Source organism: Eleutherodactylus coqui, chromosome 8 (assembly GCF_035609145.1).
Source record: "Eleutherodactylus coqui strain aEleCoq1 chromosome 8, aEleCoq1.hap1, whole genome shotgun sequence".
Lineage (NCBI taxonomy): Eukaryota > Metazoa > Chordata > Amphibia > Anura > Eleutherodactylidae > Eleutherodactylus > Eleutherodactylus coqui.
In genome coordinates, this window is record NC_089844.1 from 154,101,700 (window position 1) to 154,120,661 (window position 18,962).

Here is an 18,962-nt window from a genome sequence, read left to right on the forward strand (position 1 = left end):
GACAGGGACTATATGATACCTTTAGATGTCTTGGTATCCAAGGAGGCGGCAGCATCAACGGTGTAGAGATTATAAAAAAAGGGTTTTATTGCTCCATAAAATGGCGACGTTTCAACTTAATCTAAGTCTTTTTCAAGGCTTGAAAAAGACTTAGATTAAGTTGAAACGTCGCCATTTTATGGAGCAATAAAACCCTTTTTTTATAATCTCTACACCGTTGATGCTGCCGCCTCCTTGGATACCATTGCATTTATTTGGGGTTTGGTTCATGACCCCACAGGTGGCTTGGCATATACACACTGGAACCTCTGCACTGAAGTGCATGTGTTAGGTGTGCTGCGGGACTTTCCTATTTCTACCTTTAGATGTCTTAACGCATCAGCAATGGAGTACTCCTACTACTCTCCCCGCCATAGACTGTTTTCCTGAATCGATCTATGTCTGGTGGATAGAGGCATTATTGCCTCATTGAAAAATTTGCTATTACTAGTGCTATGTAATTATGAGAGAGACATCTTTTTCGACAGTTACAGATTAGCGCCGACCAGCGAAATCTTTCCTATAGCATCTATAGACTTTTTAAAAAGATACTGCCACACATATACATATCAGAATATTCTTGTATTTGATTATTCTGATATGTGTATGTGTGACAGTTTTTGTGGGCACTATTGGGTGTTTATATTATATTTCATAGCTCTAGGTTATCTTATGACCGTGTTTTACGTTTCTTTACCACTGATTTTAAAAAGAATGATCTTCTAATACAATGCCCAAATTACCCAAATCTCACATTCCATGTGTATTTAACATGACTTGCAAAGTCCTCTGTAAAAGATGATACGACATTAACTTTTAACTGACTCCCCTCTTTTCAAGTTAGAACTTTTCATGTTTAACCCCTTAATGACATGGCCTACTTTGGCGTTGAGGACCAAACGATTTTTGGTAGATTTTCATCTCTATTTTTCAAAAGCCATAACTTTTGTATTTTTTTGGCAATACGGACGTATAAGGGCTTGTTTTTTGCGCCGCAAAGCGTAGTACCGTATATACCGGCGTATAAGGCGACGGGGTGTATAAGACGACCCCCCAACTGTCACCTTATACGCCGGTATACAGTGGAGAAAAAAAAAAAAATTATTACTCACCTCCCACGGCGTTCTGTCGCGCTCCGGCAGGATGTCGCTCGCTCCGGCAGGCTGTCGCGCGCTCCTCGTCCCCGCCGCAGCATAGCTTTCTGAATGCGGGGCTTGAAATCCCCGCTTCCAGAAAGCTAATACACACGCCGGCAGCCATGACATCATTGAATGGCTGTGATTGGCTAAAGCACACGTGGCTTCAGCCAATCACACTATTCAATGACATCATTGAATGGGTGTGATTGCTAACACGTGCGCCTTCAGCCAATCACAGCCATTCAATGCTGTCATGGCTGCCGGCGTGTGTATTAGCTTTCTGGAAGCGGGGATTTCAAGCCCCGCATTCAGAAAGCTATGCTGCGGCGGGGACGAGGAGCGAGCGACAGCCTGCCGGAGCGAGCGACATCCTGCCGGAGCGCGACAGAACGCCGTGGGAGGTGAGTAATAAATTATTTTTTTTTACACTTTTTTTTTTTGTATTACCGGCGCATAAGATGACCCCCGACTGCAGAGCAGATTTTTCGGGGTTCAAAAGTCGTCTTATACGCCGGTATATACGGTAGTTTTTATTGGGTACATAGACTTTATTGTAAAACTTTTATTATTGTTTTTTATGATCATAGGGGGAGAAAACTCTCAATTCTGCCATAGATTTTTTTTAAAGCGTTAATTATGCAGCATAAATGACACACTACATTTTTTTTCTGCGGGTCGGTACGGTTACAGCAATACCAAAATTCTTTTTTTTTTTTTTTGAGGTTTATCCACTAGAGATGAGCGAGCACCAAAATGCTCGGGTGCTCGTTACTCGGGACGAACTTTTCGCGATGCTCGAGGGTTCGTTTCGAGTAACGAACCCCATTGAAGTCAATGGGCGACCCAAGCATTTTTGCATATCGCCGATGCTCGCTAAGGTTTTCATTTGTGAAAATCTGGGCAATTCAAGAAAGTGATGGGAACGACACAGAAACAGATAGGGCAGGTGAGGGGCTACATGTTGGGCTGCATCTCAAGTTCCCAGGTCCCACTATTAAGCCACAATAGCGGCAAAAGTGCCCCCCCCCCCCCTCCCAACAACTTTTACTTCTGAAAAGCCCTTAGCTAAGCACCACACTACCTCCAACAAAGCACAATCACTGCCTGCATGACACTCCGCTGCCACTTCTCCTGGGTTACATGCTGCCCAACCCCCCCCATGACCCAGTGTCCACAGCGCACACCAAACTGTCCCTGCCCAGCCTTCAGCTGCCCTCATGCCACGCCACCCTCATGTCTATTTATAAGTGTGTCTGCCATGAGGAGGAACTGCAGGCACACACTGCAGAGGGTTGGCACGGCTAGGCAGTGACCCTCTTTAAAAGGGGCGGGGCAATAGCCCACAATGCTGTACAGAAGCAATGAGAAATCCAATCCTGTGCCACCGCCATCAGGAGCTGCACACGTGGGCATAGCAATGGGGAACCTATGTGCCACACACTATTCATTCTGTCAAGGTGTCTGCATGCCCCAGTCAGACCACGGTTTTTTATAAATAGTCACAGGCAGGTACAACTCCGCAATGGGAATTCCGTGTGCACCCACAGCATGGGTGGCTCCCTGGAACCCACCGGCTGTACATTAATGTATCCCATTGCAGTGCCCATCACAGCTGAGGTAACATCGGATTAAATGCAGGTGGGCTTCGGCCCACACTGCATGCCCCAGTCAGACTGGGGTTCTTTAGAAGTGGACACATGCAGTTACAACTCCCTGTGGACCCACGGCATGGGTGGCTCCCTGGAACCCACCGGCGGTACATAAATATATCCCATTGCAGTGCCCAACACAGCTGATGTAACGTCAGCTGTTATGCAGGTGGGCTAAAAATTCATTTGATTACACTGTAGGTGAGGGCCCCCAAAAACTGGTATACCAACAGTACTAATGTACCTCAGAAAAATTGCCCATGCCCAACCAAAAGGACAGGTGAAATCCATTAATCGCTTTGGTTAATGTGGCTTAATTGGTAACTAGGCCTGGAGGCAGCCCAGTTAAAATAAAAATTGGTTCAGGTGAAAGTTTCAACGCTTTAATGAGCATTGAAACGTATAAAAATTGTTTACAAAAATTATACGACTGAGCCTTGTGGGCCTAAGAAAAATTGCCCGTTCGGCGTGATTATGTGAGGTTTCAGGAGGAGGAAGAGGAATATTATGCACAGATTGATGAAGCAAAAAGGTCCCCGTTTTTGATGGGGATAGAGAACGATGCTTCCATCCGCGGGTGCAGCCTACGTATTGCTTAGGTATCGCTGCTGTCCGCTGGTGGAGAAGAGAAGTCTTGGGAAATCCATGCTTTGTTCATCTTGATGAGTGTAAGCCTGTCAGCACTGTCGGTTGACAGGCGGGTACGCTTATCCGTGATGATTCCCCCAGCCGCACTAAACACCCTCTCTGACAAGACGCTAGCCGCAGGACAAGCAAGCACCTCCAGGGCATACAGCGCGAGTTCAGGCCACGTGTCCAGCTTCGACACCCAGTAGTTGTAGGGGGCAGAGGCGTCACGGAGGACGGTCGTGTGATCGGCTACGTACTCCCTCACCATCCTTTTACAGTGCTCCCGCCGACTCAACCTTGACTGGGGAGCGGTGACACAGTCTTGCTGGGGAGCCATAAAGCTGTCCAGGGCCTTAGAGAGTGTTCCCCTGCCTGTGCTGTACATGCTGCCTGATCTCTGCGCCTCCCCTGCTACCTGGCCCTCGGAACTGCGCCTTCGGCCACTAGCGCTGTCGGATGGGAATTTTACCATCAGTTTGTCCGCCAGGGTCCTGTGGTATAGCATCACTCTCGAACCCCTTTCCTCTTCGGGTATGAGAGAGGAAAGGTTCTCCTTATACCGTGGGTCAAGCAGTGTGTACACCCAGTAATCCGTAGTGGCCAGAATGCGTGTAACGCGAGGGTCACGAGAAAGGCATCCTAACATGAAGTCAGCCATGTGTGCCAGGGTACCTGTACGCAACACATGGCTGTCCTCACTAGGAAGATCACTTTCAGGATCCTCCTCCTCCTCAGGCCATACACGCTGAAAGGATGACAGGCAAGCAGCATGTGTACCCTCAGCAGTGGGCCAAGCTGTCTCTTCCCCCTCCTCCTCATCTTCCTCCTCCTCCTCACCGCGCTGAGATATAGACAGGAGGGTGCTCTGACTATCCAGTGACATACTGTCTTCCCCCGGCTCTGTTTCCGAGCGCAAAGCGTCTGCCTTTATGCTTTGCAGGGAACTTCTCAAGAGGCATAGCAGAGGAATGGTGACGCTAATGATTGCAGCATCGCCGCTCACCACCTGGGTAGACTCCTCAAACTTTCCAAGGACCTGGCAGATGTCTGCCAACCAGGCCCACTCTTCTGAAAAGAATTGAGGAGGCTGACTCCCACTGCGCATGTTGGAGTTGGTATTCCACTATACCTCTACGCTGCTCATAGAGCCTGGCCAACATGTGGAGCGTAGAGTTCCACCGTGTGGGCACATCGCACAGCAGTCGGTGCACTGGCAGATTAAACCGATGTTGCAGGGTGCGCAGGGTGGCAGCGTCCGTGTGGGACTTGCGGAAATGTGCGCAGAGCCGGCGCACCTTTCCAAGCAGGTCTGTCAAGCGTGGGTAGCTTTTCAGAAAGCGCTGAACCACCAAATTAAAGACGTGGGCCAGGCATGGCACGTGCGTGAGGCTGCTGAGCTGCAGAGCCGCATCCAGGTTACGGCCGTTGTCACACACGACCATGCCCGGTTGGAGGCTCAGCGGCGCAAGCCAGCGGTCTGTCTGCTCTGTCAGACGCTGCAGCAGTTCGTGGGCCGTGTGCCTCCTATCTCCTAAGCTGAGTAGTTTCAGCACGGCCTGCTGACGCTTGCCCACCGCTGTGATGCCACGCCGCGCGACACCGACTGCTGGAGACGTGCTGCTACTGCTGACACATCTTGATTGCAAGACAGAGGTTGCGTTGGAGGAGGAGGAGGAGGGTGGTTTAGTGGAGGAAGCATGCACCACTGCAGATACCAGCACCGAGCTGGGGCCCGCAATTCTGGGGGTGGGTAGGACTTGAGCGGTCCCAGGCTCTGACTCTGTCCCAGCCTCCACTAAATTCACCCAATGTGCCGTCAGGGAGATATAGTGGCCCTGCCCACCTGTGCTTGTCCACGTGTCCGTTGTTAAGTGGACCTTGGCAGTAACCGCGTTGGTGAGGGCGCGTACAATGTTGCGGGAGACGTGGTCGTGCAGGGCTGGGACAGCACATCGGGAAAAGTAGTGGCGACTGGGAACTGAGTAGCGCGGGGCCGCCGCCGCCATCATACTTTTGAAAGACTCCGTTTCCACAACCCTATACGGCAGCATCTCCAGGCTGATAAATTTGGCTATGTGCACGTTTAACGCTTGAGCGTGCAGGTGCGTGGCGGCGTACTTGCGCTAGCGACGGCTGGACGGTGCGCTGACAGACACTGGTGGATGGGGCCGAGGACAGCGGAGGTGAGGGTGTGGGTGCAGGCCAGGAGACGGTAGTGCCTGTGCCCTGAGAGGGGGGTTGGATCTCAGTGGCAGGTTGGGGCACAGGGGGAGAGGCAGCAGTGCAAACCGGAGGCGGTCAACGGCCTTCGTCCCACCTTGTGGGGTGCTTGGCCATCATATGCCTGCGCATGCTGGTGGTGGTAAGGCTGGTGATGGTGGCTCCCCGGCTGATCTTGGCGCAACAAAGGTTGCACACCACTGTTCGTCGGTCGTCTGCACTCTCAGTGAAAAACTGCCAGACCTTTGAGCACCTCGGCCTCTGCAGTGTGGCATGGCGCGAGGGGGCGCTTTGGGAAACAGTTGGTGGATTATTCGGTCTGGCCCTGCCTCTACCCCTGGACACCGCACTGCCTCTTGCAACCTGCCCTGCTGCTGCCCTTGCCTCCCCCTCTGAAGACCTGTCCTCAGTAGGCATAGCAAAGCAGGTGGGGTCAGTCACCTCATCGTCCAGCTGCTCTTCCTCCGAATCCTCTGTGCGCTCCTCCCTCGGACTTACTGCCCTTACTACTACCTCACTGATAGACAACTGTGTCTCATCGTCATCCTCCTCCTCACCCACTGAAAGGCCTTGAGACAGTTGCCGGAAGTCCCCAGCCTCATCCCCCAGACCCCGGGAACTTTCGAAAGGTTGGGTATCAGTCACGATAAACTCCTCTGGTGGGAGAGGAACCATTGCTGCCCAATCTGAGCAGGGGCCCGAGAACAGTTCCTGGGAGTCTGCCCGCTCCTCAGAATGTGTCATTGTAATGGAGTGAGAAGGCTGGGAGGAAAGAGGAGCAGCAGCCAGAGGATTCAGAGTTGCAGCAGTGGACGGCACAGAACTCTGGGTGGACGATAGATTGCTGGATGCACTTTCTGCCATCCACGACAGGACCTGCTCACACTGCTCATTTTCTAATAAAGGTCTACCGCGTGGACCCATTAATTGTGAGATGAATGTGGGGATGCCAGAAACGTGCCTCTCTCCTAATCCCGCAGCAGTCGGCTGCGATACACCTGGATCAGGAGCTCGGCCTGTGCCCACACCCTGACTTGGGCCTCCGCGTCCTCGGCCGCGTCCACGTCCTCTAGGCCTACCCCTACCACTCAGCATGGTGTATTACCAGTAATGCAGAAACAGAACGCTGTAATTAAATGTGCCGCTTATTGGCCTGTGGTTGGAGGCTGACTTCGCTTACGGAACGCCAGGAAATAATTTTGCGCAAGCCTGCTGTAACACTTAGCTGCCTGCGTATGAATTAGGACGACAACTACACCCAGCACAGACCCAGTACACTGAGGACAGTCACAGGCAGCCCAAATAGATTTTTTTCCCCAAATGTTTTTGGAAAGGCCCACTGCCTATATACACTGTATATGGCTTCTCTCTCTGCGTCACCACTACTGGCCCTGGAGTATGTCAAATAACTGCAGACTGTTGCACTGTGGACTGGAATACAGCGGTGATTTAACAGCCAACACAGAGCCAGGAAATAATTTTGCGCAAGCCTGCTGTAACACTTAGCTGGCTGCGTATGAATTAGGAGGACAACTACACCCAGCACAGACCCAGTACACTGAGGACAGTCACAGGAAGCCCAAATAGATTTTTTTCCCCAAATGTTTTTGCTAAGGCCCACTGCCTATATTCAATAAATATGTCTTCTGTCCCTGCCTCACAATATATGTCTTCTGTCCCTGCCTCACAATTTATGTCTTCTGTCCCTGCCTAACCACCACTTCTGGCCCTGGAGTATGAATAATTACTGCAGGTCGCAATGCTCTGCACGGCCGATATACAAAAAAAAAAAAAAGTGCAACACTGCAAAAAGCAGCCTCCACAGTAGTGCAAACGGTTAGTTGTGGCCCTAAGAAGGACCGTTGGGGTTCTTGAAGCCTAAAATACTCCTAACACTTTCCCTATAGCAGCTCCGGCACCAACAGCACTTTCCCTCCTCTATGTCAGAACAAATCTGTGGCGAGCCGCGGGAGGGGACGATTTTTATACTCGGGTGACACCTGATCTCGCCAGCCACTCACTGCAGGGGGGTGGTATAGGGCTTGAACGTCGCAGGGGGAAGTTGTAATGCCTTCCCTGTCTTTCTATTGGCCAGAAAAGCGCGCTAACGTCTCAGAGATGAAAGTGAAAGTAACTCGAACATCGCGTGGTACTCGTCACGAGTAACGAGCATCTCGAACACGCTAATACTCGAACGAGTATCAAGCTCGGACGAGTACGTTCGCTCATCTCTATTAATAAGCCTTAAGAGAATCATTAAGGCTTTTGTTCCAGAAAGATAGCTACATGGCCTTTAGACTGGCCGGCGGGTCAAACTGACATGTTCCTAGCTGTTCACATATGCTCCTCAACATTCTCTCTAAACAACTTATTCTTTAGATTTATTGTTCCAAGAAGTTACTCACATATGGTCAACTCTGCGCCTGCATGCGTTTGATTGCCATTTTAGATGGTAAATCTTTTATCTTGTATTTTTTATATATTTTTTTTTAAGCAAAGTTTTTATTTGGTTTTCAGTCTTACATCATTAGTAATGCACAAGTCAGCAAATGCAAAAACTATGTAACAAAGCGGCAAAGGGAACAGAGGGTGGGTGGGGGGGGGGGGTAGGCTGGCACTTCCTTGTGGGGCACATTACCTGATTCCCAACCTGGGAGGAGTGACATTAAGTTAAGGCCCTTGTACATATCTTAGATTGGGTGTCTTTTTTGCTTACTCTGAACTAGTCTAATCAAGGGTTCCCATTTTTTCTTGAACTGCCTCAATATATCTCGCTGAAATGCTGTTAGTTCCTCATAAGAGAAATTTAGTGCTAGGGTGTCTTCTAATTTCTCAACTTTGGGAACAGTGGCGTCCTCCACTTTCTGGTAATCAGAAGTCTCATAACATGAAATATATGGCACATGACTACCCTATGTGAGTTAGGTAGGCTTTCTATATTTAGCAAGAGTAGTGCAATTTCAGGGGTATGTGCAATCTGGAAAGCAGCCGGTGAATCTGATACCAAAAATCAGAGAGCATGGGGCACGACCAGAATATATGGAGGAGGTAGCCAACACCCCCACATCCCCTCCAACAATCAGAGGAAGAATTCTTCCCTATCCGTGAAAGACACACGGGTGTATAGTACCACCTATTTAATAGCTTCTGGTACTGTTCTCAGTGGGAAGCTGAGGCAGTTGATCTGTATACCCACTTTAGTGTCCCATTCTGTAGTGGAGAACGTTTTGTTAAGATCTTTTTCCCACTTCAGGAATTGCATTGTTTTTTTCAGTTTGTTTGTGTTTGTGCGCAGGCGATAGAGGGAGTTCGTAAGTTTTTTATGAGTGACTTGATTAGGTTGCAGAATCTCCCCCAATAGCCCAGATATGGCTGTGGAGGTTTTATTGTTGGTTTTTAGGTAGTTGCTGATTCGAATGTATGTGTATATTTCTCAGTCTGGGACACCGAACCAATCTTTCACCTGGGAAAAGAGAATGACACGGTTCCCCTGGTATATATCTTTTATTGTCATCTTCTGTCTTCTGGGCCACCTTTTTAGAGAGAAGTTGGGCATGAGCAAGGTCAAACTGTATAGAGGGAGTGAGAGGTGGGTCCTCACTGAGGCAGAAGCGCTCGGTGAGTTACATACCACATTCCTTGCCCGGATTGTAGCAGCCACTGTCCATGAGCCACCAGCTATAGAGCAGAGTCCAACCACCGATGCCAGGAGGAGAGCCGGCCAATTCTTATTTTATGAGAGGAAAGATTCTAGTCCAGGCCAAGATTTGTTTGCATCCGCACAGCACCAGTGTTCAATTTGGTCTAGTAAGAAGGCATTATGGTAGTGCCAAAGGTTGGACACCCCCATGCCACCAAGTCGTAGAGCCTTGGACAGTATAGCGCTGCGGAATAAGTTGGCGCTATACAAATAAAGATTATTATTATTATTATGGAAAATGCAATCTTTGGTTTTGCTCTGCACCAAATGAAGTTATTCATCTAGCGCTGAAAGGATAAAAAAGGTGGAGTCTGGGATGTTTAGGTGGATGCATCAAAAATAATATAAAATTCGTGGGAGAATTAGCATTTTATAAAGCACTATTCTGCCCATTCAGCTAGGTTCGAGGGTGATCAATTTGTCAAGCTCTTTTTGCAGTGAGGTCAGCAGTGGGGGAAAGTTGGCCATTACCATGTCGTCTAGCGAGGGAGTAAGATGAATGCCTAAGTACGGTAGCGCAGAGGTGCACCACTGAATCCCATATGTATTAACCAGAAGTTTCCTAACCCTGTCTTGTATATGGATTCCCATCATCTGTGGCTTGTTTGTATTTACTTTGTAGTAAGATACTGAGCTGAATTGCTTAAGGGTAGAAATCGCCTGCTGTAAAGATACCTTAGGGTCAGTGAGTGACAGAATGAAGTCATCAGCAAATAGATTAATTTTATGTTCTGTTGTTCCTTGCTTAATTCCTGTTATCAGTTGGTTGGTCCTAATAGACTGCACTAGGGGCTCCATCATAATGGAGAAAATTAATGGAGAGAGAGGGCAACCCTGCCACGTGATATGCAATATTTGGAATGTCCGCAACAAGACTCCGTTGGCTACCGTAGTACTGAAGCTGACGGGGAGGAGTTTAGAGCCAAAATGGCAGCCAATATCGGCCCCTCAAGGCCAAACTTCCTCAGAGTCTGGTGCATATAACCCCAGTGTACTCTGTCAAATGCCTTCTTCACATCCAAGGCAAGGAGCAGAGAAGGCATTCAGTTCGTCCCCACACTCTCCACTAAGTCAATTAGTCGCCTCATTCTATCAGGGGCCTGTCGTCCTCTCGTAAATCCCACCTGGTCATTTTTATTTATATGAGGAAGTATAGGTTAGAGTCTGCTAGCAATTACCTTGGCACATAATTTAATGCCTGAATTTAGTAGGGAGATCAGGCAGAAGTTGGCAAGGAAGTCCAGCGGTTTACCTTTTTTAGGAATTGTGACTATTGTCGCTTTTAAATTTTCCGGTTGGGTTTTACCAGATTGTATAATTTGGTTAAAGAATGTTAAAATGTGGGGGGTTAAGTTTTTCTCAAAGATTCAGATATATTTATTGGAAAAACCATCCAGGCCAGGGGCTTTGCCCGACTTCAGAGAATGGATGGCACGTTCTATTTCCTGCGCTGTTATGGTAGTGTTAAGCTCTAGAAGCTGATCCTGGGATAGATTATAAAGTCCATAGTAGTATTCGCTAAACTTTTCAGCTATTTTCTGTGGGGATAAAATATTTTCCTTTGCTGTTTGGGATATGAGGCAGGGGATCCTTGTCTTGATTCATGCTGCCTTGACTCTATTTGCCATTAATTTACTGTTTTTGCTATGGGAGTTATAGAGCGATGTTTTAAAACGTTTAAAGTGGTTTGCATAATCTAGTGCCAGATGGGCCTGTAATTTAAGTCTGGCTTTTTTTAGGGCAATAAAATAAGCTGGCAATGGATTATTTTTTATGAGTAATGGCTAGAGACGTAATTTTAGAGAGTAGGTCTCGCATAGTTTGTCCCCCACAGCCTCGATCCCCATATGTGGTCAGTGTAAGGAGGATTCCCCAAGAGTCCAGCAGTTCCTTGCTTTTCTCCAGTGTTGAAAAGATGTGTGTGGTTCCATTTCTGGACGCTATCACGTTAGTTGGGAAGCCCCACTTGTATGGTATGATGTGGGAATGTAGTGCCAAGGTAATTGAGCCAAGCTTCTTCCTTGCGATAATTGTAGACTGCGATAAGTCTATGAATAATGAAATGCTCTGGAAAGGAGCAGGCAGGGAATTTGCCTTCCTGGAGTCCAGCATCAATCGTTCCTTGATATGGATGAAGTGGAATCTAGCAATTGTGTCCCTGGGGGTGGATACTGGGATAGTGGCGTCTCTTAGTAATCTGTGCGCTCGGTTGATGGTTAAATCAAGAGTAGTGCGCTGAGGTAATATTGCATGCACCAACTTCTGGATGTAGGGAGTTAGCTCAGATGGACAGACCATTTCAAGGATGCCCCTGAATTTTACGTTGTTTCTGCAACTTCAGTCCTCCAGGTCTGCCAGTTTGTTCTGAAGCAGAACAACCTCACTTTCCAAATCATTGTGGGAGTCCACTGAGAATTGTGGGCTGTGGTAAACTCCTCCATCTTGTGTTCAAGGTAGTCAGTGTGATCCCCCAGCGCCTCTACTGAAGCGTTGATGCCTGTCAGTGCTGTTGATATGTCCTTCTCAATGGAGCTATGCAGTGCCAACATGGCTTCCTTCAGAAACACTTCTGTAGCTGCCTGATTGTTAGCAGGAATATCTTGGAGTGAAATGTCCCCTTTACGTGTGGGTGAGGGGGAGTGTCTACGTGCTTTCTACTTCACTGGCCTGATGGAAGGAGATGGTGAGGGCTCTGTGTTCTGTGAGGGTGCTGTGATGGCTGATGCAAGCCTTGCTGGGCAGTCAGTCTGAAGCCCTCTTTTGTTTGTTGCAGGCGTAGTGGCATGTGAGGTGTGCGGGTGCAGCATAAACTCAACATTAGCCATCCTTTGCTTGGAGTTTTCTTTCCCATCAGGAGCAGGTGGATCTGTGCCTGCATTCCTCTGGAACTGGGGCAGATGAGCTCATGGCCAGCGCCATCGTGGCTTGCTTCATGCTGGTGGGTGCTGAGATGGGGACTGCAGGGAGCTTCTCTGTCAGGTTCCATCTCACTGGCAGGTTATCGGAGGGAGAGGAGAGGAAGGCAGAGCTCTTCTCTTTCTCTGTAGAGGCACTGCTGAACTGCTGAGCTGTGTCTGTGAGACATACCGCCTGTGGTGGTTTCACTTTCCCAGTGCCTCTCTCCTTCCTGCTGCCCTGCTGGACTGTGTCAGAGACACGTGTCCAGTGGTCTTCCCTTTCATCTGGAGCTTTTCTTACCACTGCTGACGTGCTGGGTTGTGTCTGTGGCACCTGTTTCCAGCTGTCTCCTCTCTCCCTCTTCTCTGCTTTCACCTCTGCTGCCTTGCAAGGCTGAGCTAGACACGTGCTGCCGGAATTTCTCTGCTCTCACCACTGCTGCTCTGGCACTAAAATAATTCAGTTAGCCTCCGTGGAGATGTTTTCTTTGTCTTTCTGGGCATGCTGATGTGCAGGAGATTGTAGAGAGAGCCAGGCAGGAAGATTTACTTGTTTTGGTCGCTGGATTCTGTCGCTCCTCTACGCTCCAGAGCTGATCTACTATGTGGCCATTCAGCTCAGATTCCAAACCATGCCTGTATTTTTTATATTTTGTTTTTGTTCTTTGACCAATAGTAGCAAATAAATTATAATGGATTGGAATTATTGTAATTAAACATGTGACCCTACAAAAGTGTCGCTTGTCACTGAAATAAACAGATTACTTTGGATCACATCCTATGCTATGTGATTTATTGTTAGTCTCTTGAGCTTAGCTTACCTTTAACAAACTAAGAATTTGGACCCCAACAGCATATCGTATAGCAAATATTGGTTTGCACTAACAATTTTAATCAAACCTCTTCCTTTCTAAATGCTTAAAATGAAAGCCCCAAATATCAATATAATAATTTGGGGGATTGCAATGGCCTCTCTTATGGCTCCTTGCTCTGGGCCACCAGCACTTGCTTCTCTTTGCTTCCATTTATGCTACACAAGGTTGTAGGGGTTAGTTTCTTGACTTGATTGAACTCTGATTAGAAGGAGGGGGAGACAAAATAGAAGACACCCAGGACAAAAGTAAACCATAGCAGCATGAACCAGGGACAGGTATGCCAGTGACCAGAGATTGGAGCTTCTGGAAGGCAATTTGCATTTTCCCAATGCATTCTTGGAGGAGGGGAGAGTCACTTTTAGTCGGATGATTGCTAGGTTTAGCCAGCTCTAGCTACTCAGAGGACATTGCTAGAGATGAGCAAGCACCAAAAGGCTTGGGTGCTCATTGCTTGAGTCGAACTTTTCGTAATGCTCGAGAGCTTGTTTCGAGTAACGAACCCCATTGAAGTCAATAGGGAACTCGAGCATTTTTCATGCTGACCGATGCTCCACTTGGGGGAGGTTGTGTAAAACACCAGAAAACATCAGAAAATCATGGAAACACCACAGAAACGGATAGGGAACGGTAGGGGCAGCATGCATGGGTGCATCTGAGGCTCCCATGTCCCACTATTAAGCCAAATTGGGGGCAAGAGCCTTGCAGTCACCCCCCTAACAATTTACTTGGGACCGACCATAAGCAGCAAGGTACACGCACTGGCACATCTTAGCTAAGCACCACACTAGGTGCAACCAAGGCCAATCACCGCCTGCGGGTCACACATCTGTCTCTTCTCCTGTGTTACATGCTGGCATTGCTGTCCAATCATCCGCATGAGCCTGCATCCACAGCATACTCAAATATTTCCCTGCGCAGCATTCAGCTGCCCTCATGCCACATGCTCGCTTCATAGGCACACCACCCTGATGTCTATTTTTAAGTGCATCTTCGATAAGGAGGAACCGGAGAAACACACACTGCAGAGGGTTGGCAGGGCCAGGCAACGACCCTCTTTGAAAGTGTGGGCAATAGCCTACAATGCTGATGAGAATTGATGATAAATTGATGTCTGGTCATAATTCCAATCCTGTGCCACCTCCGTCACAAAATTGTCAGGAGCCGCAAACGTGGGCATAAAGGGGGACTCAGGTACCAGCACTTCTACATATCTCCACAAAGCCGCAGCGCATACTAATACCAAAGAGTGGTTCGAAGCAGGAGGTGGCACAAAAGTAGCCACCACAGGTATACAATGACCCTGTGAAAGTCTCATAAAATCAATTTCGCTTCCTGTGAACGCTCCAATCCAGTATCTCGGATATCGGGGTAATTTGTAGCACGAGAGATAATACGTGCCGACCAATGCTGATCCCCAGACCCCAAGAAGGAGGAAGAGGTGGCTTAATATGCTCCAGAAACCGTGACCGAGGTGGGACCTACAATACTCTGAAGCACGTGAAAAGCACGTGAGCGGGCCCAGGGTCAGGCTCAGTCACAGCCTCCACATGGTTGACCCAAGGTGCCGTGAGCTACATAGTTATGGGAAATCCATGTGTCCCCACACAATTCATTCGGTGTATTTGTCAGATAACTGAACTATGCAAGGGGAAGCCTTTGTGCACCCACAGTATAGGCGAGGACATGAAACCCAGAGACAGTATAACACATGAAGAAATGACAGTGCCCAAACATGGCCCAGCTGCCCCCCCCCCCCCATCCTGGACCTCGGCCTCTTTCCTACACCCTCAGCAATTGTGGGCATAAACCACACTCGGATGCTAGTACAGCTGTAAACATCTCATTAAATCAGTTACGCTTGCTTTCTTGCTTCCATCTCTCCAAAGACTGGATGAACCATCAAGAAGTTCCACAGGCCAAACCTGGTGCAGTTGCCTCCCCAGGACCTCGGCCTCTTCCCCACACACTCAGCAATTGTGGGCATAAAGTGGACTCGGATGCTAGTACAGCTGTGAGCGTCTCATTAAATCAGTTACGCTTCTTTTGATTGGACCAAACCAGTGTCTCAGATAACTGTGGTAACACGGGAACAAATACATGTTGACCCACGCTGATCCCCAGACCCCAAGCAGGAGTAGATAATAAGCCTGAGAAACCATGACCGAGGTAGGACCCGCAATACTCTGTGTGGGAAGCACGTAAGCGGCCCGTGGTCAGGCTCGGTCCCAGCCTCCACCTGGTTCACCCAATGTGCAGTGAGTTACGTAGCTATGGGAAATCCATATGTCCCCACACAATTAATTCGGTGTATGTGTCAGATAGCTGAACAACACAATGGGAAAGCTTTGTGCACCCACAGCATAAGTGAGCCAATGAAACCCAAAGACAGTATTACGCATGAAGAAATAACAGTGCCCAAACATAGCAGTTTCACCTAGGCCAGGACCTCAGCCTCGGCCCACACTTCTGCCCAAGTTATTCTTTGTATTTGTGCCAGACACCTTTGTGCACCCACAGTATAGGCGGACCCCTGAAACTTTTCTGAAGCAAGAGTATAGGCAGACCCCTGAAACATTTCAGTAGCAAGAGTATAGGCGAACCCCTCAAACCTTTCTGTAGCAAGTGTATAGGCAAACCCCTGAAACATTTCTGTAGCAAGAGTAAAGGCAAAGCCCTCAAACCTTTCTATAGCAAGTGTATAGGCTAATTATACCTGTGGGGGACACTGATGATACAGCCACTCACACAACCTCCTAATACAGAAGAAGGTGGCTGCTTGGTGTATACTCCTACACAAAGTAGATTCATAGAAACCTCCTCTGTATTTGGATGTTGTGTGAGTGGCTGTCTCATCGGTGTCCTCCACAGGTATATTTCGCTCCCTCTTCTGGCAGTTTGGCTGTCTGCATGCTAAGGGGATGCAGTTAATTGCCCTCATGTATCAGTAAGTATATGGCCCTTTTTATTGATTGTTTGTTTGTCTTAGTAATTAGGATGAAGTTCTCCCTTCCTCCTTTTGTTTAGAATATATGATATTTTACTCCTTCAGCAGTCTGCTCCCTGTGTGATCACAACCTTACAGTCATCCTGGGTGTGGTGCATCTTATGCTCGGGGCAAACATTACAGAATAATCAGCCTTTAATTTTCCTCTGTGGGGTGCATTTTGGTTGCTTTATCATTGATTCCATAGAGGGATTATCTAATTATCTTAGGGCCCTGTGCTTTAGGGGTAGCTGGAATCAATTATCAGTTTTCAGGTAGAATGGGTCCAGTGAAGAAGCCTAAATTGGATCTACCCGATCGTTTTTCAGGCAAGAGGCAGGCGTTTGTTATCTTTCAGGAGTCCTGTAGGTTTTATTTCAAATTGTGCACTACCTTTTCGAGTGACAAGTCTAAGAGGGTGGGGTTGTTATCTCTAGATTGCAGGGACACCTACAGGCTTGAGCCTTCTCCCTGCTGCCCACCTCTGAGGCTCTGTTGTTGGTTAATATTTTTTTTCCTGGCATTGGGAATGTTATATGAAGACCCTGATAGAACCTCTGTATCTGAGAGAAAAAATTAGAAGCCTGCATCAGAGAATTTCATCTACTGAAGAATTCTGGGCTGCGTTTCGTCAATGGGTCACAGTGACAAAAAGGAATGTACAACAACATTAAGGATTTGATGCTTTCATACCAGTCCCTAAGACACTGGACAAAGCTATGTCCTTGGCTAAATGTATTGGTTGGCATGTGAGGGAGTGAACATCTGAGCATACTATGGTAGCAGCTGTTGAATTCCCTGTTACTGAGGAACCTATGCAATTGGGTTCATTATCGAAAAGACATGGCTGTAGAGGTAAGCAATGGGCCAGTGGGCCCGTTTTTTTCTGCTGCCGCATCAGTCTTTTTGTTCAGGTTTCAGCCGGAAAACTGTCTGGACCGGAGGCTAGAAAAAGTTTTTCCGAGGCCGCAGCTCTCCTGGGTATCATTTGCCAGGCTAGTTATCCCCAATGAGATTGTCCTTACCACAGGTAATTCTTTGGTGATAGTGTTTTTAGATAGTGGAGCTGGGGTTCATTTGATTCAGCTTGATGTGGCTAAAAAGTTTGGGACTTTGCTTAAAGCCTTTGATCTGCCCCATTCCTGTGATTGATTCCACTCCACTCTCTCAAGGATATTTAAAATGTTGTGTTCCAGAGTTTTGTTTGAATATTGGGTTATTTCATACTAAAAAAGTTTATTTGTCACGGGGCTCTCCATATACAGGTGGTATTAGGATTATCCTAGCTAGGGTTACAAAATCCTGTGATTGATTCTGATAGGGGAGGCATTATTAAGTGCAATTCAGCATGCTTGTAAGACTTTAAGTCAATTACTGTTTCTTCAGTCCTGATGGACCTGTCTGGTCCAGTGTGACAGGCCCCCAAATACTATATAACTGACAACCTCAAGAAGAGACACATACATCCTTCAAAATCGCCTTTAGCTGGCGTTTTTTTTTTCATCAATGAGGTGTTTCAAATGTTTCGGGTTTTGCTAATTACTACCGTAATTATTCCTTTGCACATTTTGCCTGAAGGAGTTGTTGTGTCTTCATTTTCTTTGGATCTGCAGGAGCAGATTCGTAAGGCACAAGATTTTGCCCCTTCGAACCTTCCAGAAGGAAATCTTTTTTGTTCCAATACATTTAAGACTCAAGTTACTTTCTGAAATGCAAAGTTCTGGTTTACCAAGTCATCCAGGTATAAACAATACTATATGGATAATAACCAGAATCTCCTGGTGGCGTTCATTAGACAGGATGTTTTCAGTTTTGTCTAATCCTGCAGGGTTTGTGCTAGAGCCAGGGCTCCCCAGAATCTTCTGGATGGAAAGTTATTATCTTTGCATGTATCAGAGAAGCCTTGGACTCTCTTGTCCAAGGATTTCATTATTGATTTTCTTTCCTCGGAGGGCAACATTGTGGTTTGGGTAATGGTGGATCGATTTAACAACATGTATCATTTGATCACTCTGCATAGTCTTCCTGGTGCTAAAACATTGGCTAAATTGTTCTTGACTCATGTGGTCAGGTTACTTGGGTTGCCGTATGATATTGTCTCAGATCAGGGTGCTCAGTCTGTGTCTGGATTCTGGAGCTTCCTGTGTCGTCGATTGAAAGCACAACCATCTTTTATCTGTACTTATCATCTTACTGCTAATGGTCAAATTAAAAGATGTAACCAGAGTCTTGAGTAATCTTTGTGGTGTTTTGTCTCTGACAATCAGGAGGATTGGTTATGGTTTTACCTTTGGCAGAGTTTGAGTTGAATGATAGGTTTTTGGATTCAACAGGCACTTCTTCATTTTTTACAATTATCGGTATCATCTATGTTTTGGTTCTTTTTGGAGATTCTTCTTTCTGAGGTACCAAAAGAGAATCATTTTCCATCTCATCTTGTGAATGTTTGGGTAGAGGTGTAGAGAAACCTTAGAAGATATGTTAAAGACTACAAGAGGGTGGCTGATAGCAGGCAGTCAGACGGGGATACTTTCTGAGTTGGTGATTTGGTGTGGTTATCTATTAAAAATATTAAGCTTACAATGCCCTCTTTTAAACTTGGTTACCATTTTATTTGTCCTTATAAAATAAAGGAGATAATTAAGCCCGTTTTGTTAAGACTGGATATTCTTGGTTCTCTTAAGATTACTAATGGGGAACGATGACAGTATCTACTAAATGCAAGCAGCAATTGATTCTACCCATCCGGCGGTACAAATTGCAAAGAATAAATAGAACATATGTAGCTGAGCTCATGCAAAGGAATTAGTGCTAGTGAATTACAGGTGAC